At 51.3% G+C, this 23,270-nt stretch overlaps 1 protein-coding gene across 1 annotated transcript in view; it reads right to left on the reverse strand.

Annotated features, from left to right (window-relative positions):
* The window catches only part of MAPKAPK2 (MAPK activated protein kinase 2), a 246,776-nt gene that overhangs the window by 55,006 nt on the left and 168,500 nt on the right, over window positions 1-23,270 (reverse strand). The gene's annotated exons all lie outside the window — the stretch shown is intronic.

Here is a 23,270-nt window from a genome sequence, read left to right on the forward strand (position 1 = left end):
TCAGCAGAGGCAAACTCAGCCTATTGTAAACACATTTTATTGTACTAGAAACCTTTCGTTCACAAAACCGTATAAAGATTTGTTTTTTTCCATCTCACAGAGCATATACGTTGTTAAATAGCCAGCAAAGCACCTTCTCCCAATCCCACCTAGTGGCTACCTAACATCTTGCAGAATACATTACACAAAAACACTGCACACACATCCAACATACAAAAGATCTGCCATAGAGTCGTTTGTCAACGCGCTCACATCATATTTAAACACTGCACACAAACATAAGAGAAAATACAACCAAAAGGGAAGACAGGACATACATCAGCATGCTCACAACAGCACTAACTACCAAAAACATTTTTGCAAGAAATCGTGGCAAATGCCTTAAAATGCATAATATGCCCATTGTTGGAAGGTGGCTTAGTAGGGGTAGGTATGTATTTACCACTACCAATAAGGCCACCAACACAAGGTCCAGGTAAGGTCTCAAATTATTCATTTGCTCAACCCTTGGTAGCTGGCAAGGAGCAGGCACACTTAACTTAGAAGACAGGTGTGTAAAGCATTTAAAAACCACCAATACATTAAATAAGCAAGACATAACACACAATTAAAGTCCAACACCAATTTATAAAAACAAGAAATCGGTTTATCTTTAAATGATAACAAAACAAAAATCCAATGCAAAAATCCAATGCAAGGAACTGGTGATATGAGTTCTTAAAGAATATACACTTCCTAGTGCTTAAAAAACAATATTGCCAAATTGGGATATCTGGTCAGGCTTGATCGAGATAAAGTCAAAGTTTGAGGCGGACTACGATGGAGCCCTGGTCGGATGCACAAAGCGTGAGGCCTCGGTCAAAATGTTACCTTTGCACTTTTTCTGGAGGATTTTCTCTCGACGTTGATCGACCCTCTCCAGCAGGCCAGATTTGCAGCAGCCTCATAGGCCTAGTTCTGCGGAAGCCACCGGTCAACTCCTGGAAGTCTTGAGCTCCAAAGCTCAGCTGGACAAACCTAAAATCAAGGCCGGGTTGTGGTTCGACACTTAAGGTCGGGTCAGTCACCTTATTCTTAAAAGTTCTCCAAACTTCAGGAGATGCTTTCTGAAGTTCCTTTTGGGGGTTCAAAGTGTCCACAAACAAAAGCCAAGGTTCCAGAATCTGAGTTGCTCCTTGGAAGTTGGGACTTCAGTTACCACAATGCACCTTGTCAAATCCTTTAAATTCCAGATGAAGGTGGTTAGCTGGGTTCTTCTTGCTAGAGATTATGCAGGTGAAGCTCTTTTAACCAGCTGCTTTCGGAAGTCTATTCCTTCTCTTTTTGAAGCAAGGCAGAGTTCTTAGGGCTGTAGTTACTTTGTGTGCTGCAGGCACAATCATTCAGAGAGCAGTACTCTTGTAACAGGGAATGGTTGCAGCCAGGGTTCCAGCAGGGCAGTCCTTGTAGTTGCAGACAGTAGATCTGAGGTGCTATGCAGGTCTCACATATGTATTCAATGTGCTGGGGTGACAAGTAGGAGGGCACCCCTGTCCAGTGGGGTGTCACCCAAAATCATGACAGCTTCTTCCAAAGTGTGGCATATTCTTGCCCCACAAGGCACAGTACTTTCAAATTCAAGATGGAGAATGGCTCTTCTTGGGAGTAAGATCTGGCTACGTCAACCTACTGTGGTGGCACATTTTCCTTAACATTCCCTGTCCAGACCTCCTGCACATTCCATTCCTGGGGCTCCAATTTTGTTGGAGGGGGGGGTACAGGAAGAGGTGGTAGGCATGGCTGGCATTCCATACTGTATTGCTCTCTGTGATTCCCAGTTTGTTTACACAGCCCCCTTCCTGGCCTATTCTCTGCAACTGCACTGCTCCCCTCATCAGATAGCCTATGTCTCTATGCAGGTTACTTATCACCTTATCAAAGCTGTTTGACTAAGCATGTTCAGGGCTTGCCAATCAGGAGAGGCTGAGAGAAGGCTGGATTTTGGCTCACAGAAAAGAAAGTTCTATAACACCTTTCACAAGTAAAGGTAGAACAATGATCCTCCCTGCAACTCTGAAACCACTCTCGGCAGCGACTTTTTCTAATCTCTTAAAACGTGAAAGCATCACTAGCAAAGGGCTAGTCTCAATGCAAGCAGGACTAGACAATTAAGCAAGTGAACTTTTTTTGCATGAAAAGGAGATTAACGGCGGACCACGTTTAAAACCCATCTTGACAGACATGAACGGGTTCATAGTTAACGCACGGCAATGTGGATGTTGTCCTAAAATGTCACCTCTAGTCCCTCTGCTGGAGTTCAGAAGCTTAAAGCCACTTCCAGGCGACCCAGAAGTATTCGAGCTATAGGTGGAAGCGCGAGGCCCCAGATCCTGCAACGTCCTCCAATGGCACTTCGTCAAAACACATCAAGGGCAGGTACCAGGCAGCAATGAAGAAGAGCACTGGAGAAAGACCTTATTAAAGAGCTTTGAGCTAATCGAGATAAAACGCTTTAGGCAGCTTGTGAGTAGGAAATTTATCCAGCAACAGTTTATTTCTTCAAGGACACCAGCATGGTTAACTCTGCTATCACCCGTGTTACAAGTTATGTAGGCTGGTTAGTGGCCTACCGGCATGGACATCAGAATAACCAGGTCATACAGTAAGACTGACATGGGGGATTTGCTAGGCAGCTGGCCACAGGGAGGTCTGCCCCCTCGGACTGTGCCACACTCTAAATCTGTCCAAGAACTACCATTTTGACTTGGGCCACATGCATAGCCCAAGGTATATAAGGGGTTAAGTTGGGATCCCTGCCGCCATATTAGGTTCAGGTGACCTGGTGGCTGGTGACAGTAAGAGTTTAGGCGTTTTTCCCCACCTGCCCGTCCCTTTAGCTAGAGGTTCCCTGGGGTCCTGGTCAGATTTTTTCCTTCAGGTTCAGTTGTTGAAAAATATGGTCATGGGTTCATGATGTGTACGTTGTCGCTTGGAACAGGTGCTTAACGGGTACTGGAAAGTTTTCCAGGGCTTCTCAGAAGTTTGGCTGGCATTGCAATTTGGTGAACCATGCGCAAAGGGAGGGTAGGCAGGTAGTTCAAGGTTCATTACAGGAAATTTGGTTGCTTAGAGATTCATACATGCAGCCACGGGCTTAAAGGGAAATATAAAATTGAAAAAGTAGCTGCAGGGTAGGCATGTAGGGGGGTAGGGGTGGGCATGGGGACATTGGTTAGTTCAATTTGATGTAGAGCCAGGTTTTAATTTTGTACGGCGGTTTGCCAGTTAAAGTTTGCAATGTGCCCCAGTTTTAAAAAAGCAGCCTTTTTCACAAAACAAAGTCGTCAGTTATATGTGCGGCACCCCTCTCTCCCAAGTCTGTACTCAGTTCGAGGGGAGATGCCAACAGCAAAAATGAAATATTTTTGTTATGTCTGCCAATAAGGGTCTGGAAAATATGAAGCGCAGAGCAAACAAATAGGGGTGGGAGTTCCAACATAGGTGACCAGAAAATAAGAGCAAGAGGTACACCGAAGAAGGGGTTCCTGGAGAGGTTTTGAGCGAACGCGTGTTATTAGTGAGGATACAGTAGGATCCACAGACAGATTGTGCAAAAGAGAATTATCTTCATGAGTCAGGTGGAAGCTGAACAGATCGAGTGCAAACCTTGCCTCGAAATCCCGATGTATGGTGTTTTACTGCCACCAAGCGGCCATCTGACACAATCAACGATTGAACTGGTTTGGTGGTTTCTTTCAATTTCCAAAGTCACGAATGAACTCGAAAATACAGCCACGAAAAGAAATGGAGGCGTGGAGGGAGTGCATACAAACTTAAAGACCGTATTTGGCGCATGCTACTTTCCCGGTACGTGCCCTGTATGTTACTACAAGCCCTTTTTGCAGAACTAGTGGCACAAATACCCTTTTTGTCACGAACCATAACGGTTTAAAGGCTTGCCTCATGTAAAAATAAAAATAAAAACAATCTTATTTCCCAATTATGACCATGAATATTATACCTTTGGGTACAATCACTCCTTTTCTCCTCGATGTACAATGTTAATTTTAGATGACCCCTTTCAAAATGATGCAACTGTAATGAAGATTACTGTAGAGGCGTTTATTTGTATTTCCATGCCTACACCAAGATCCATACAGTTGTGTGACAGCGTAAATTACAATCCACAACAAACAGGCCCCTACCCCCAACGTATCGTACGTAACATGTTCAAACAAACAGGAAGAGGAAAAAGCGATATAAAATACAGTAAGAACAGAAAAAAAATCCTAAAAGGAAAATGCACAATCATTTCGAAAATACAAACAGTAGCAAAATCCAATGGTTGCAAGTCCTCTTATCCAGACAGGGATTTTCCAAGAACGTGCCCCAACTGCACTTTTCCTCTAAATGGGAGTTCTGAACTGAAGCTGGGATAGGTGCAAAGTACAAATCATGGCTTCTCTGGCAAGGCTAGACGTACTCTATGCATCTACACAGTATCAGCCTCCACCACGTTTAAAAAAACTTTCTTGACAACAAAAGGTTCCAGATAAATAGAAAGATCCTTTTTTTTACGCGTATTTTTTTTTTAGCCAACACACACACTCACTCGCTTTCCAAACAGTGCTCTTGACTCATTTTGTTTCAAACCACAGCTTGCACTTACATATAGGATTCGTACTTCACTCGCCAAGTCAGCCCTGTCAACCACTCTCCTCCATGATGCGTCCATCAAGCATGCTGGACATAACTTTGTGGCCGTACATGCCCTTTCAAAGCCACAAAAAGTGTGACATGGTTTATACAAATTGGGCCACTTACAACATAACCATAACGATTCTTTCAAAACCACTGTCAAAGACCAACAAGAATTTATAACTCTTTCTACACAATCTTTGACCACAATCATCCTCACAGCCAGGCTACTGACTTAGGGTGCATACAGTGTGGAGAAGCGTGGCTCAGTGGTTAGAGGCGGCAGACCCGGAAGCTGAGATCGACCGTGGACCAGGGTTCGATTCCCCGCCTCGGCGGGTCTCGGGCTCAAAAATTCCACGGACTCGACAATTCTCGCTCTGGTGCCTACTCAACTCACGGGGTCACACTCTGCGACTCTGGGCAATAGCTTGCTTAATCTCCACTACGGCCCCTCGCGGCGGGATGCCTGGCTTTCACCTTGTGGACACCCTGCCGGGGTTTCTCACAGGGGAATACCAGGACGGGTTCCCTAAGCAAGCGCCGGGACGCTTACGGGCAGCTGTGCGCTTTACAAGTCCAGCACATTTACATACAAACCGGTCTTAAAATGTGCGATCAAAAGTAATTTAACAATTCTTCCATTTATCTGGAAACAAACTGGAATTGATTGTCTGAAACCAAGGTCTTTGGTGCTCCCCACAAATACATCTTTCAGGAACCGAGGAAATTGACAGAAGTTAAATTGCTTAAAAGCCTCTCAGAGATCCATGGTGTGCTGTAGTTCACTTGCAATATACAAATATTTCTGAAGGCTGCATGAGTTTAAAAGCACCTACAAAGCCACAGTCACCTTCAGCAGTGGTTGGACTGGAATCTCAGCTGAAGACAAGGGAGCCTGCCTGACACTTACTTTTATCACTGAAAGCAAAGCTTGTTGTCAATCCGGGGTCCATTTCAATTCTACACCCTCTTTTGATAAAGCTCTAAGAGAGTAAAATAAAATAGTCAAGATCCTGAGAAACTTGGAATAATACTCCGCTGATCTGACTGTCGACTCCATAAGATCTAACTTAGGACTTGCACCTTCACCCGAAATAATATATCACAGATATTTTGTCATACCCACTCTAAACTCGCACTTTCATGTTTTACAATCAGTCCTGTCCTCTCACGTTTCTGCAGTACTTGCACCTTGACAGTCAGCCCCCCCCTGCTCATGCCATACACCAGGATTACATCCTGAAAAAAATTACTCTCAACATCCCATAACACTTAAATCACCCTCTGAAAACAAGCAGCTGCAAAAGGTACTCCAAATAGTTTTGTAATGAATCAAAATACCCCTAGAGGCGTAATGAAAGAGGTTAATGATCTGGATTATTCCTGATAAGCCAAATACAAATTCATCACATTGAACACCTGTACATTACCCAAAATGGTTATAGGGTCAGCAATATTTGGTAACTGTTGCGGATTCATCAAGATGTTTTTTATTAAAGTCTCAGAGGTAAGACATATTTTAGTATTCTTGAATCCATCGAGCATTCAGATGCTTCAATGTATTCTACAAGGCCCAATGTATTTATCCAACATCTCCAACTCAAATTTTGATGGTTGGATCATCAAATTCGGAGACTCGACTTGTGTACTATGGAGTTGCCCCTTTCGTCAGTATAATCTTATGGTTAAAATTAGTAAAGAGCATAACCAATCCTCAAAAATTTTGGGAAATCTCTGAACGGTCTTTATCTTCTCCCAACCACATGACCATCACATGCGGAGGTGAGTTTGGGTTTAATCTTATAATACCGTCACATTGATGATTCCAATCTAAAAGATTGTCTCCCATCTCAACCAAATAGGATTTACCAATAGTCTAATGTATCTTGAATAGAACCTTCATGGGAAAGCATTCCAAACAAATTAATTTCAACTCCTCCATATCGACCAAGATTGGTGTTGGGTTCAAACAGGCCCACTAAAAATGCCTTGCCAATTTTTATCATCAATACGCATGTAAAGAGAGGCAGAATCTGCTAAGACTGTCACAGTTTTTCCCACCAAGCCCACACTTGGGCGTGGTAATGTTCCTAGCACCACACTGGTCAGTCACGCTCTACATACTGGAAACTCGTAAAAACATTTCTCATTTCAGCTTGCAATTCATCCAGCTGATGATCAGTGCATTAATTCCTGGAGCTACAAACTCTCGCATTATGTCTCCGCTTACTACGCATGCACAGCTTTTCATTGTATGCAAGGGTCTGTCACATACAAAACATCTCCTTTACCCATACCTGTAATCTCTCAGATTATTATAATTACCACAATGAACTTTCTTTTTTTTCCCTTCTGTTATGTTCTTTCACTCTCCTGTCACACTCACTTCCTGTGCACTAATTTCCTTAAGCCAGGACCGACTCTAGGGTGGTGTGACTGGTGCCACTGCACCGGGTGCTAACTTCGGGTGGGGGCATCTGATTGCAAGCATATTATGGCTTTAAAAGCACGTGCTCCTGCATTCCTGGCCTGCAGCAATTTTCGGGCAACAATAATGTCAAGATCACTCCGGTGATTAATGTTCTTCCTAGAAAGAAAGCGGAGTATTGTCTAGTGGAAGTTTTAATTCATCGCATAGCGCACAGGGTTAATATGCCTGTTCCAAAGGACATGTACCATGCAGATCACAAAGTGAAGATATGTAAATAGGTCAGTGGGTTACTGCTTTTGTCAGAAACTTCCTTTTGTAACTTGCATTTTCTAGGTTAAAATCCTAATGAAGAACCGTGAGCTATTAACGGTCATCAAAGAACAGCATTCAAACTAAAAGGTATTGTTTAGAACATGATGATTTTCCCCAGTTTTTCATTATCCTAATATAGCAAAAAGGATTCATTTGGGTAGAAATCAGTTATTATTAAAGAGAAACCCCAAGAATTGTGTTACATTTTAAATTCAGAGTTTGTGCTTCTCCAGACTAGGCCCCCTTAAACTATACCGAGTAATAATATGGAGGACATGTGAATCCTACCCCTTGTAGGCCTCTATCTTATATAAGGTTTCCTATACAACGATTTACACAAGTATGATGGTCTCTGTGTAACGTGTGCGTGATGTAAAGTGCTCTTACACCCTTCACTTTTATGAGTGATGCTATAAAACGAATTAAATGCATCTGAGAGAGTGGTTATGGAGCCTTGAGGGGCACTGTTAAATGGTGGTAGTGAGGGAATCCATGGCGGAGGTGATCATTGGGGAGGTGCCGAAAAACACTGTCACACCGGGTGCCACCAGCGCTAAAGCCAGCCCTGCCTTAAGCAACACCGGCTTGTTTGAGATTTTCTAAAATGAATAGAGCACTGTTCAAATCAGGACTTTTTGCCAAAAAGTTTTGCTGGCACACGTGGGTTACTTGTGCAATATACGATTTGGCCACAAATTCACAAGTGGTCCAAACTCGCATGTCCACACTAAATTCTATAGTGATGCTATATATTTTTTCACTTTTTCTTGTTGCCTACTAAAAAAAATGTAGGTCTCTCCAGAACCATGTTAATTTTGTTTACAAAATGCCCCTCTGGCAAAATCACATGCAAATATTAGACGCATCCAATGGCTCAGCCCCCCTCAGATCAATGGGCATCTCATCCAAACTCTCATAAAGATTGTGCCCTTCAGTGTCTAAATTATGTAGAAGAACCCCTTGTTTTCTGGCAGAAGAATATTTTTCCACACCAATGGGCATAAGGTAGAATTCAAAGAGGTGTTTTCCAACATTTCCACAGAGGTAAAGGCTTACCAGCCTCTGAAAGGAATTCGGGAGGCTAGAACATGCTAGCTGCTGCCATCGTGGACACACGCAGTAAATAGCAAAGATGGCAAAGAAACAGTGCATTGGTTCAGGTGCTAAATCAGTTGTAAATTACTCTTCTGAAAACTTGTAGTAAAGTCGGAGATGAGCTTTGGAGTTTGACTGATCAAGATAACTGTATAAATGTAGCAAGAAGCAAAAACATAAATGAATTGGACAGACCCTCATTAGTCAGAAATGGACCTCAAGTACAAGCTTCAATAAAACACACTTCAGAATCTAAGCAGCAGCAAGGATCAATTTTCTCCGTCAGGAATTCAATGAAGGGCACCGCTGAATCGGATAATAAAAACAGTAAAAACAAAAACTCCTCCAGAGATCCCATGTGTCAAAAATGCCATAGGTGCCACTCATACAGGAGTCAGTGATTTTGGCTGCAGAGATTATTCCATTAAAGGAGGATCAAGAATTACATTAGCAGTAAAAACGTAATCACTGTCAACCATGTGGAGGTTTAAAATATCTTGAGTAATCAACATGCATCTGTGGTTGCAGCTACACAATCCAATTTCAACAGCCTGCCTGATCACAACCCAGTAGTTGGTGTATGTGCGACTTGCCATTGCCCATGCGCCATCTTCGTCGACATGTTTTAAGTTCAGATTAACCCTTTCATAATCATCCAACAGTAATGAAGTTCCTTGTCAAAGGGTTTATTAGTATCTCCAAGCCTACAACAAGATCCATTTAATAACACAAATTGCCCAAACCACAATTACTGCAAAAGAAATTTTTTGGAGGGAAGAAATCAATTTATTATAACCACCCTCGACATCTTACTCAATGTCAATTTTTTTAATCTTATTCAAATTATCACAAGCTTTGTGACAGAAAACAAACAATACATTAAATATTTACACACCTATATATACACTTTATACACACAATTTGTGTTATTAAATTCTATAAAGGTCTAGCCCTCACCACGTGTTAATGGACCTATCCCCTTTCGTTCTTAGAATTACAACAAGATCCAGGCAGGACAGTAGTTTTTCTTCAATGGTGCTCCTCAATATTTTGTAGGACCTCCTCTGGTTCTGTGGACCTCCCCGCCCCCCTCCCCCCCGCCCCCAGCAAATCACAAGCCACGACATACACCTAACACCACTTCCAGCTCTCTGTTCTTTTCAGCTTACCAGTTACAAGCACGCTGACGAAGCCCAGATCATCTCAACACCCCGAAAAACCCTCACGCCTTCGCACCTGCAGCCGGGGTGAATGCCTCATGGTGGCAGACAACTGGAAACGGCAGAACGGTCTCAAAATTAAATCTTCCAAAACGGAGATCCTCACTTGTGGGTAATGGACCTCAGAGGTTGGACCTTTGAGTTATATTGTGCTTTAGAAAACTGCAAAATATAGATATTTCAACACCACGGCATTGTTGGGTTGAATTTTATTTTAGATTTATCTTGCCCTCACAAAGTAACCATGAATCCGCCTGAACCTCTTCACCGCCACAAGCAGGGTGCAAGCCCAAGGTGGACCGGACACAAACAGAGGGCCTACATGCCGAATATCAGGGAAGTATGTAGTACCTTATATAAGTGCATAAACTGCATTTCCATGCAACATGTTCTCATATTGTAAGGGCAAAAACAAGTTGGATTATATAACAGAAATATTTTTGTATTCTTCTTTATAGCTTAGAAGTATTTTTAGCATGGTTATGGCTCAACCTACCCGAGTTTCACCCATCCACCATGTAACACCTAGGGCTTTTAAAGCAAGTCAATGACATCTTCTGCAGTTAACTTTATAAAAGGTCCTGTATTTTTATCTAATGTGTTGGCATAGCGATGCCCGGTTTGTAAAAATACATGATCTGATTCTAGAGTCAAAAGGGAACGTGATCATGCAGTCAGCACAAGCAAATTCGCTCGATTAGTGCCGGTAAGAGCAACGTCGAAGGAACATAGTATTCTGTCTAAGACAGCCAAGCAATCTTTCTCAAGAGTCAGGGCCTAGATGGTGCCTATCCTCAGAGGACATTCAGCAACCCACTGAGCTGTCCTGCGTGAGAGCTCTGAACGTGGCTAAGTGCCAATGGGCAGGAGTACATCAGCACTGCCTATCTCTAAATCCAAGGTCCAGCTCCCACTCCAAGAACATCCTGCTCCATCGTGGGAACTGAGGACGCGCCTGCGAGGGACCGTTCCCGCTTCAGGAATGAATATCTCTCACAGTTCCAAAACTACAGCAAACTCTGTGCTTCAAAACCAGGTGAGAAGAAAATCTGACTAATAAAGAAGATTCCTCAAGGCCACCTCAGGGCCAAACACCTTTTCTAAGAGACCACACCACAGAATAGAGCAATAGCTGTGGGAACAGATTTTCTACTGGGAGATGCGGACCTTTTAGTCGGCATCTTCAATACTCCACACAAAAGCTCATGATCATGTCAAGCTGAAAAGTTCACTAGGACTGCTGTGGCATCTCTCCATGACGTTGAACAATGAGAAAGTCCTCAGCCTGCTTTATCCTCGGCAGTGTATTGGACTGGACATGCTCCGGAAGTAAAGTAACTTGGAGTGGATAACAGGAACTTCACCTCAGTGTTATGGCAAGCTATAGTAAGTTACCATAGTAAGTTATCAGGATTGGAATCTGTGCCTTGGTGGAAGGAAACAGTAGGACACATATGGCAACAGTATCTACCAGGCAGTCACTGCAGGAAATATGCCCTTCCTTTGGCACTTACTCCGATGACCGACAGTAACTCAAGTCACCATAACTCCAAAGGCATTCTGATTACGCTAGAGTAATGAAAAATGTTTCAGTACCTACCCGTGCACAATTCCAGCATTTCACGTTCCACGAAATTACCCCAGGCAACTTCAAGCCCGTTCTGGGAAAACGTTAATCATGGAGCAAGCACAGAATCAACAAGAAAGAACACGAGTGGCGCTGATGTTCGTGGTACTTGTGTTTTTGTGCTTTGTTTTACTGCACAATGCGTGGTTTCCAAAATGGACTCGAGGACACATTTTACACGAAAAAAAGTACCACTTACGGCAATCTCTTTCCTAAACTTACGCATTTTTATGCAAAAGGATATTACCCAAGATTCTACACAACCCTAACTCAGAAGGTACAGAAGGGATGTCAGGGAAAGACCGCTAAAACCATCAAGGGTAACATTTGCATCTGACACAGAGCACTGGACAGAAATGTTAATGTTACACAAAAACCACTGTCCTCTCAAAAGAGGAATTTGTTTGTTCTAAGCTTCCAAAAGCATTGGGATGGTGTTGGCCATCGAGGCAAAAGTGCCTAATAAACAAGTGTTGGACACGTCCTCGTGGCGTGGTCCGACCCCGTCCGCATGGCGGGCCTGGGACGACATCGGCCCTCCATTTACCTACTATCGACCCCCCTGACCCGCACATTCACGAACCATCGGCACGAGCAGCCTCCCCGGCCACCTACAGCTCTCCCCCTCCCTGGGACCCCGGCGGAACCTGCTCGCCAACGCTGCCAGCCTGGCACCCTGACCCGGCCACCCTTTCCGGCCCGACTCCATCTTGGGACCCTCACGCCCCGAACACGTGGCCGCAGCCATCCCGGGCCCGGCCCCAACGAAGCCCCGACATTGAGGCACCAGGATCCTCCCAGGTGGTAAAGTGGCCACTCGACCAGACCCCGGAGGAGGAGAGTCTCGAGGGGCCTTCCCCCACCCCCGGACGCCTGGTATCGATCGCTCTCCCGGCTCCCGGGGCGCTGGCTCCGCCCCCCTGCTGGGTGTCTGGACACCTTCATCCCGGCCCCTCTGACCCCCAGGCGCGAGGGTCCGGACATCAAAGCCCTCCAGTCCTATATCTGGGCCAGCCCCGGATCAAGACGGCAGTTGTATCTGGAGTGGAAGCCCTGCTGACCTCGTCGCGGCTGATCCTGATCCGAACTCTTGCACCTGGAACTACCTTCGAGGCCCTGCTGACGCTGTCGCGGCCTGACCGAGCTGAACTACCTTCGAGGCCCTGCTGACGCTGTCGCGGCCTGTCCAAGCTAAACCACCTTCGAGGCCCTGCTGACGCTGTCGCGGCCTGACCAAGCTGAACTACCTTCGAGGCCCTGCTGACGCTGTCGCGGCCTGTCCAAGCTAAACCACCTTCGAGGCCCTGCTGACGCTGTTGCGGCCTGACCAAGCTGAACTATCCTCGAGGCCCTGCTGACGCTGTCGCGGCCTGAACCCTTGAACTATCCACGCACCAGTGGGTGCCAAGACTGTCCCGCTACCCCCTTTCCCCCGAGATCAAGACATTACAGATCCCTCGATCCTTGCCGCTATCCTGCCAAGAACTTGCTTCGAGTACTTATATAAAGATTCTTGTGAACCTCCTTCCTGTGTAGTGTCTATCTGTAAGTAGTGTGATTACTCTGCTGTTACGATTGTAGGAGAGGAGCCTCGCCAAGGAGGCCTCCCTACGGCGCTCGGCCTAGTCCATACAGAGAGGTGGGTCTCGGGGCGGACAGTCAGACACCTTCTGTCTCCCCCGGGGTCGCCTTTCCAACATTGGTGGCAAGCGACGGGATCCGAGCCCACGCAAATCGTACAGCGAGTAACACGTCACTACTGACAGAGATCCACAGCCACGATGACTACTAAGGAGGCCGGAACGACTGCAGAATTCCAGAAAGACCTGTTAGAGGAGTATATCCATAAAGAACTTAAACAATTTTGCAAAGACTTGGGTATCGCTACCACTGGACTAAGTACAAAAGACGATTTCAAAAAAGCGCTGCAAACCTGGGTGGAGACCAGAGAGACCCCACCCCAAACGAACGATGACATTGTCCGAGAAGTACCCGTGAGTACCGCCATAGCCCCCATAGAAGAAAGAACCGCCAACAGGGACCCGGGCCTCTCCCACGAAGATGCCCGGGAGCGAGAGAGGAGTCGGCTCCATGAACTAGAGCTCGCCCGACTCCGGCTGGACGGAGAACTCCAATTAGCAGGAAAAAAAATGGCCCTTGAACAACGGCGATTAGAGGGAGATCTGGAAGAGAGGCGGCGGCAAAGAGAATTGGAAGAAAAAAAACTCGCATACGAGCACGAGCGAACTCAAAGCCAACCTCGAAGGAACTGGCGCCACGGTAGCCCGGAACCCCTCACCGCCTGCCGACCCAAAGGTCCACATCCCGAAGGATATCGTAAAGGAGTACTACAAGAATGACGATATCCAGCAATGGTTCAAGGCGTACGAAGTTGCCATGACCGCGCACCGCATTCCGCGATCAGACTGGGGTGCCGGCTTATGGGGGAGATTCGTCAGCGAAGGAAGAGACACCCTGCTAGAACTGGCCGACGACGTAATGTCCTCCTATGACCACATGAAGGACGCCCTGCTTGTCCGGTATGGCCTCACCCCGAGATGTACCGGCAGAGATTCAGAGACTGCAAGAAAATCCCCGGTACCACGTGGGTCGAGTACGTGAACTTTTATAGCAGGGCCCTGGAAGGATGGATAAAGGATAAAGGGCAGCAAAGTGTCCACCTACGAGCAGCTGTTCAACCTCATCGTTTGGGAACACCTCTCCAACAACTGCTTTGTCGAGCTCCGACAGCATCTACTCGACAGCAAGCTAACAGAGCCCCGGAAACTCGCCGTCGAGGCAGATCGATGGGTGAGCACCCGGGTCCCCCGAACACCGATAGGAGAACCCGGTCAGGGCGGCCGGGGGCACCCCCGCCAGCGGGGGCGCGGAGGAGGACAGAACCAGAGCCGAAGCTTCCCGCCAGCCGCGGGCCGGGGCCCCCCTCCCGGGTTCCCCCCGAGTAACACTTCGCCGTCCCTGAAGAGGGACCCCCCAGCACGGCCGGGGCCCCACCCGAACGTTACTTGCCACAGATGCCAGCGGACCGGCCACTATGCTAGTGACCCCCTCTGCCCCTTGAACCAGCGTCCCGGCACCACTGGGCCTCCGACCCGCCAGTTCGCTGCTGCAGCTCTGGGAGGAGAGGGAGAAGAAGACGTAGAGGTCTACGAGGAAGAACAAATCGAGTATGAACCGGCCGCCATGGCCCTAGCCTGCCTGGGCAATAGAGACATGGTCCCCCAGGCCCCGCTACCGAGCAACACTCGAAAATACCGTCAGTGGGTCCACATCAATGGACGGCGGACCGAAGCCCTCCGAGACACGGGAGCCAGTGTGACCGCCGTCCGCTGCCACTTGGTGACCCCCGAACAGATCATCGAGAACGTACGCTGCCCCGTGAGGGCCGCCGACAACTCCGAGACTCTATGCCAGGTGGCCCGAATTCCCTTCGAATGGGGGGGGGGGGGGGAAGTGTCGGGCACCCTCAAGGTTACCGTCCGGGACGACGCCCCCATGGACTGCCTCCTTGGGAACGACCTCGAGAGCTCTCCCTGGGCCCAAGTCGAGCGGAGAGAGCACCTAGGAATGATGGGACTACCAGAGTGGGTCTGTGCGACGACACGATCTATGGCGGCCCGAGCCCCGGCAGCGACCGAGGCCGCCCCGACCGAAGAGCCAGAGTGGCCCGAGCCACCACCCTCGGCCATCCATGAAGAATGCGACTCCGAGACCAGGCCCTCGGAGCCCGGAAACCACCCCGAGCTCAGCGACATCCCCGAACTCGCCCAATGGCGCCAAGAGGGTGGTCCCACCCGAGAACAATTTCGGCAGGAACAGAAGACCTGCCCTTCCCTCGAGGGGACCCGCCAACAAGCCGCTGCCCAAGCTACCGGGGACACCTCAGGGTCCCACTGGGTCTACTGGGACCACGACCTCCTATATAGTGAACAGAAAATTGCCGAGCTGGGGGCCAGCCAAGTGCTAGTGGTTCCCCTGCGATTCAGAGACTTCCTTTTGAACCTGGCGCACGATGTGCCCCTCGCAGGGCACCTGGGGCAGGACAAAACTTACAGCCGCCTGGTGACCCATTTCTACTGGCCCAAAATGCGCACTGATGTACATAACCACTGCCGCACCTGCCCGACATGCCAAGCCAGCGGAGAGAGCGGGGGGAAGGTGAAGGCCCCGCTCCAACCTTTTCCAGTAGTGACCACCCCCTTCGAGCGAGTGGGAATAGACATTGTGGGGCCCCTGGACCCTCAAACCTCACAAGGGCATCGCTTCATACTTGTCCTGGTGGACCACGCCACCCGCTATCCTGAGGCCATCCCCCTCAGAACCATCACCGCTCCCGTGGTGGGGCGAGCCTTGATGGGGATCTTCTCCCGAGTAGGATTCCCCCGGGAGGTCGTGAGCGATCGGGGCACGAACTTTATATCTAAATATATGCGGTCCCTGTGGCAACAGTGCGGGGTCACATACAAGTTCACCACCCCGTATCATCCCCAAGGGAATGGACTTGTGGAGCGGTTCAACCAGACACTCAAGGGAATGATACAGGGCCTAGAGGAGCCACTACGACGCAGATGGGACGTCCTGCTGCCCTGCCTCCTGTTTGCCTATCGGGAGGTACCACAGAAATCCCTGGGGTTCAGCCCCTTTTAACTCTTGTACGGACACCCTGTCCGAGGTCCGCTCAGCCTGGTCAAAGAGGGCTGGGAAACTACCGTCAAAGACGCACCCCCGGATGTCTACCGATACCTCCTGACCCTCCGAAACCAGACTCGGAAGTTCCGGGCCCTTGCAGAGGCCAACCTGGAGGCCAGTCAGGAGGACATGAAACGCTGGTACGACCAGCACTCCTCCTCCATCGAGTTCGAGCCGGGCCAGCGGGTCTGGGTCATGTCCCCGGTCGCACCCTGTGCCCTCCAGGACAAATGGTCGGGGCCCTTCAAGGTGATCGAGCGCAAGAGCCCCGTCACTTACCTCGTGGATATGGAGTCTCCCCGGAACCCCCTCCGGGTTCTGCACGCCAACCGGCTCAAACCTCATTTTGCCCGCACAGAACTGAGCCTGCTACTCGCTACCGACGATGGGACCGAAGACGACTCCGAGCCCTTGCCTGACCTCCTAAAGTGCACTGAGAAGGACGGCTCCGTCGAAGGGATCTCTCTCTCCCCCGACCTGACCCCCGCACAGCGCCGAGACTGTCAGGAACTGTTGGGACAATTCACAGATCTGTTCTCCCTCACCCCCGGGGTTACCCAATGGTGTGTCCACGATGTCGACACCGGGGACAGTCAGCCAGTACGACACCGGGCCTACCGGGTCCCCGACCGAGTTCGGGCCTGCATCCAGACGGAAGTCACCAAGATGCTGGCCCTGGGGGTAGTCGAACCCTCCGACAGTCCCTGGGCCAGCCCAGTGGTCCTGGTCCCCAAGGCCGCCGCACCTGGCGCCCCGCCAGAACTCCGGTTTTGCGTCGACTACCGGGGGCTGAATGCTGTTACGAGAACCGATGCACATCCCATCCCCCGGGCCGATGAACTGATCGACCGCCTGGGGGCCGCCAAGTACCTCAGTACCTTCGACCTCACCGCCGGGTATTGGCAGATCGGCCTCACCCCTAGCGCCCAGGAGCGCTCCGCCTTCTCCACACCCGACGGCCACTTCCAGTTCAAGGTGATGCCCTTCGGCATGAAAAACGCCCCGGCCACCTTCCAGAGACTAGTAAACAAAGTACTGGCGGGGCTAGAAGAGTTCAGTGCCGCCTACCTAGACGACATTGCGGTCTACAGCCTCCACTGGGCTGAGCACCTGAAACACCTTTGGGAGGTCCTGACCGCCCTCCGCCGGGCCGGGCTAACTGTGAAGGCCAGCAAGTGCCAGATAGGCCAAGGGTCCGTGACCTATCTGGGACACCAAGTGGGGAGCGGCCAAGTGGCTCCCCTCCAACCCAAGATCGACGCCATCCTAGCCTGGGAACCCCCGGTCAACCAAACCGCCGTCCGAGCCTTCCTGGGGCTCACGGGGTACTATCGGCGTTTTGTCAAGAACTATGGGAGCATTGTGGGCCCCCTCACGGAACTGACCTCGAAGAACCGGCCCCAAAAAGTGCAGTGGACACCCGCGTGTCAGGTGGCCTTCGAGACCTTGAAAGCAGCCATGTGTACCGCCCCTGTGCTCCAGGCCCCCGACTACAGCCGAGAGTTTGTGGTCCAGACCGATGCCTCGGAACACGGCATCGGGGCGGTCCTATCGCAAATGGACTCCGCGGGAACTGACCATCCTGTGGCCTTCATCAGCCGGCGGCTGCTGGCCCGAGAGCAGCGATGGAGCACCATCGAGAGAGAAGCCTTCGCTGTCGTGTGGGCCCTCAAGAAACTCAGGCCCTACCTCTTCGGCACCCACTTCCGGGTGCAGACTGACCACCGGCCCCTAAGGTGGCTGATGCACATGCGTGGCGAAAATCCCAAACTGCTGCGATGGTCCATCTCCCTTCAAGGCATGGATTTCACGGTGGAGCATCGCCCTGGCAGTGACCACGCCAACGCTGACGGCCTGTCCCGGTTTTTCCGCCTCGACGAAGAGAGCCCCCAGGACGATGGGTGACTCTCCCCGCCTTCAGCTGGAGGGGACGTGTGTTGAACACGGCCTCGTGGCGTGGTCCGACCCCGTCCGCATGGCGGGCCTGGGACGACATCGGCCCTCCATTTACCTACTATCGACCCCCCTGACCCGCACATTCACGAACCATCGGCACGAGCAGCCTCCCCGGCCACCTACAGCTCTCCCCCTCCCTGGGACCCCGGCGGAACCTGCTCGCCAACGCTGCCAGCCTGGCACCCTGACCCGGCCACCCTTTCCGGCCCGACTCCATCTTGGGACCCTCACGCCCCGAACACGTGGCCGCAGCCATCCCGGGCCCGGCCCCAACGAAGCCCCGACATTGAGGCACCAGGATCCTCCCAGGTGGTAAAGTGGCCACTCGACCAGACCCCGGAGGAGGAGAGTCTCGAGGGGCCTTCCCCCACCCCCGGACGCCTGGTATCGATCGCTCTCCCGGCTCCCGGGGCGCTGGCTCCGCCCCCCTGCTGGGTGTCTGGACACCTTCATCCCGGCCCCTCTGACCCCCAGGCGCGAGGGTCCGGACATCAAAGCCCTCCAGTCCTATATCTGGGCCAGCCCCGGATCAAGACGGCAGTTGTATCTGGAGTGGAAGCCCTGCTGACCTCGTCGCGGCTGATCCTGATCCGAACTCTTGCACCTGGAACTACCTTCGAGGCCCTGCTGACGCTGTCGCGGCCTGACCGAGCTGAACTACCTTCGAGGCCCTGCTGACGCTGTCGCGGCCTGTCCAAGCTAAACCACCTTCGAGGCCCTGCTGACGCTGTCGCGGCCTGACCGAGCTGAACTACCTTCGAGGCCCTGCTGACGCTGTCGCGGCCTGTCCAAGCTAAACCACCTTCGAGGCCCTGCTGACGCTGTCGCGGCCTGACCGAGCTGAACTACCTTCGAGGCCCTGCTGACGCTGTCGCGGCCTGTCCAAGCTAAACCACCTTCGAGGCCCTGCTGATGCTGTCGCGGCCTGACCAAGCTGAACTACCTTTGAGGCCCTGCTGACGCTGTCGCGGCCTGTCCAAGCTAAACCACCTTCGAGGCCCTGCTGACGCTGTCGCGGCCTGACCAAGCTGAACTATCCTCGAGGCCCTGCTGACGCTGTCGCGGCCTGACCCCGCTGAACTATCTCCGAGGCCCTGCTGACGCTGTCGCGGCCTGAACCCTTGAACTATCCACGCACCAGTGGGTGCCAAGACTGTCCCGCTACCCCCTTTCCCCCGAGATCAAGACATTACGGATCCCTCGATCCTTGCCGCTATCCTGCCAAGAACTTGCTTCGAGTACTTATATAAAGATTCTTGTGAACCTCCTTCCTGTGTAGTGTCTATCTGTAAGTAGTGTGATTACTCTGCTGTTACGATTGTAGGAGAGGAGCCTCCGCCAAGGAGGCCTCCCTACGGCGCTCGGCCTAGTCCATACAGAGAGGTGGGTCTCGGGGCGGACAGTCAGACACCTTCTGTCTCCCCCGGGGTCGCCTTTCCAACAACAAGCATTTACAATGCAATGGTCTCGGCATTATTAAAGTTAGAGCTATTGGCATTGCTCTTTTTTTTTTTAATCATAAATAAATGGCATTGTCATTTACATTGCCAATAGCTTAATCGCTCGCAAATGCATGACCTATTGCATTTACGCCCAGAGCCACCCACACAAAGCCACCCACACACACACACAGAGCCACCCACACAGTCATTCACATAGAGCCACTCTCACACAGACAGTCACCCACACATAGAGCCACCTACAAAAAAAGCTATCCACACAGAGCTACACACACACACACACACAGACTAAGCGCCACACACACACACACACACACACACACACAGACTAAGCGCCACACACACACACACACAGACTAAGCGCCACACACACACACACAGACTAAGCGCCACACACACACACACACACAGACTAAGCGCCACACACACACACACACACACAGACTAAGCGCCACACACACACAGAGCGCCACACACACACACAGACAGAGCGCCACACACACACACACACAGAGCGCCACACACACACACAGACAGAGCGCCACACACACACACACAGACAGAGCGCCACACACACACACACACACAGACAGAGCGCCACACACACACAGAGCGCCACACACACACACACACAGACAGAGCGCCACACACACAGACAGAGCGCCACACACACACACACACAGACAGAGCGCCACACACACACACAGACAGAGCGCCACACACACACACACACAGACAGAGCGCCACACACACACACACACAGCGCCACACACACACACACACAGACAGAGCGCCACACACACACAGACAGAGCGCCACACACACACACACAGACAGAGCGCCACACACACACACACAGACAGAGCGCCACACACACACACACACAGACAGAGCGCCACACACACACAGAGCGCCACACACACACACACACAGACAGAGCGCCACACACACACACACACAGACAGAGCGCCACACACACACACAGACAGAGCGCCACACACACACACACACAGACAGAGCGCCACACACACACAGACAGAGCGCCACACACACACAGAGCGCCACACACACACAGACAGAGCGCCACACACACACAGACAGAGCGCCACACACACACAGACAGAGCGCCACACACACACAGACAGAGCGCCACACACAGACAGAGCGCCACACACACACAGACAGAGCGCCACACACACACAGACAGAGCGCCACACACACACACAGACAGAGCACCACACACAGACAGAGCGCCACACACAGACAGAGCGCCACACACACACACACACACAGACTAAGCGCCACACACACACACACACACACACACACACAGACTAAGCGCCACACACACACACACACAGACTAAGCGCCACACACACACACACACAGACTAAGCGCCACACACACACACACACAGACTAAGCGCCACACACACACACACACACACACAGACTAAGCGCCACACACACACACACACACACAGACTAGCGCCACACACACACAGAGCGCCACACACACACACAGAGCGCCACACACACACACACAGACAGAGCGCCACACACAGACAGAGCGCCACACACACACACACAGACAGAGCGCCACACACAGACAGAGCGCCACACACACACACACACAGACAGAGCGCCACACACACAGACAGAGCGCCACACACACACACAGAGCGCCACACACACACACAGAGCGCCACACACACACACAGAGCGCCACACACACACACAGAGCGCCACACACACACACACAGCGCCACACACACACACACACACACAGAGCGCCACACACACACACACACAGAGCGCCACACACACACACACACAGAGCGCCACACACACACACACACACACACAGAGCGCCACACACACACACACACACACAGAGCGCCACACACACACACACACACACAGAGCGCCACACACACACACAGAGCGCCACACACACACACACAGAGCGCCACACACACACACAGAGCGCCACACACACACACACAGAGCGCCACACACACACACAGAGCGCCACACACACAGAGCGCCACACACACAGAGCGCCACACACACAGAGCGCCACACACACAGAGCGCCACACACACAGAGCGCCACACACACAGAGCGCCACACACACAGAGCGCCACACACACAGAGCGCCACACACACACACAGAGCGCCACACACACACACACACACACACACAGAGCGCCACACACACACAGACAGAGCGCCACACACACACGCAGCGCCACACACACAGAGCGCCACACACACACACAGACAGAGCGCCACACACACACACACACACACAGACACAGAGCCACACACACAGACAGAGCGCCACACACACACACACACAGACAGAGCGCCACACACGCACACACACGCACACACACACAGACAGAGCGCCACACACGCACACACACACAGACAGAGCGCCACACACGCACAAACACACACAGACAGGGCGCCACACACACAGACACAGACAGAGCGCCACACACACACACAGACAGAGCGCCACACACACACACACAGACACCGACAGAGCGCCACACACGCACACACACACACAGAGCGCCACACACGCACACACACACACAGACAGAGCGCCACACACGCACACACACACACACACACACACAGAGCGCCACACACGCACACACACACACACACACAGACAGAGCGCCACACACGCACACACACACACACACACAGACAGGGCGCCACACACGCACACACAGACAAAGCGCCACACACGCACACACACACACACAGACAGCGCCACACACGCACACACACAGACAGAGCGCCACACACACACACACACAGACAGAGCGCCACACACACACACACACACACACACACACACACAGACAGAGCGCCACACACACACACACAAACACAGACAGAGGTAGAGCGCCACACACACACACACACACAAACACAGACAGAGGTAGAGCGCCACACACACACACACACACAGAGGTAGAGCGCCACACACACACACAGACAGAGGTAGAGCGCCACACACACACACACACAGAGGTAGAGCGCCACACACACACAGACAGAGGTAGAGCGCCACACACACACAGACAGAGGTAGAGCGCCACACACACACAGACAGAGGTAGAGCGCCACACACACACACACACACACACACACACACACACACAGAGGTAGAGCGCCACACACACACACACACACACACACACACACACAGAGGTAGAGCGCCACACACACACACACACACACACACACACACACACACAGGTAGAGCGCCACACACACACACACACACACACACACACACAGGTAGAGCGCCACACACACACACACACACACACACACAGAGGTAGAGCGCCACACACACACACACACACACACACACACACACACACACACACACACACACACCACACACACAGAGGTAGAGCGCCACACACACACACACACACACACACACAGAGGTAGAGCGCCACACACACACACACACAGAGGTAGAGCGCCACACACACACACACAGAGGTAGAGCGCCACACACACACACACAGAGGTAGAGCGCACACACACACACACACACACAGAGGTAGAGCGCCACACACACACACACACAGAGGTAGAGCGCCACACACACACACACACACAGAGGTAGAGCGCCACACACACACACACACACAGAGGTAGAGCGCCACACACACACACACAGAGGTAGAGCGCCACACACACACACACACAGAGGTAGAGCGCCACACACACACACACACACACACA

This window comes from Lissotriton helveticus, chromosome 5_1 (genome assembly GCF_964261635.1).
Source record: "Lissotriton helveticus chromosome 5_1, aLisHel1.1, whole genome shotgun sequence".
Taxonomy (NCBI): Eukaryota; Metazoa; Chordata; class Amphibia; order Caudata; family Salamandridae; genus Lissotriton; species Lissotriton helveticus.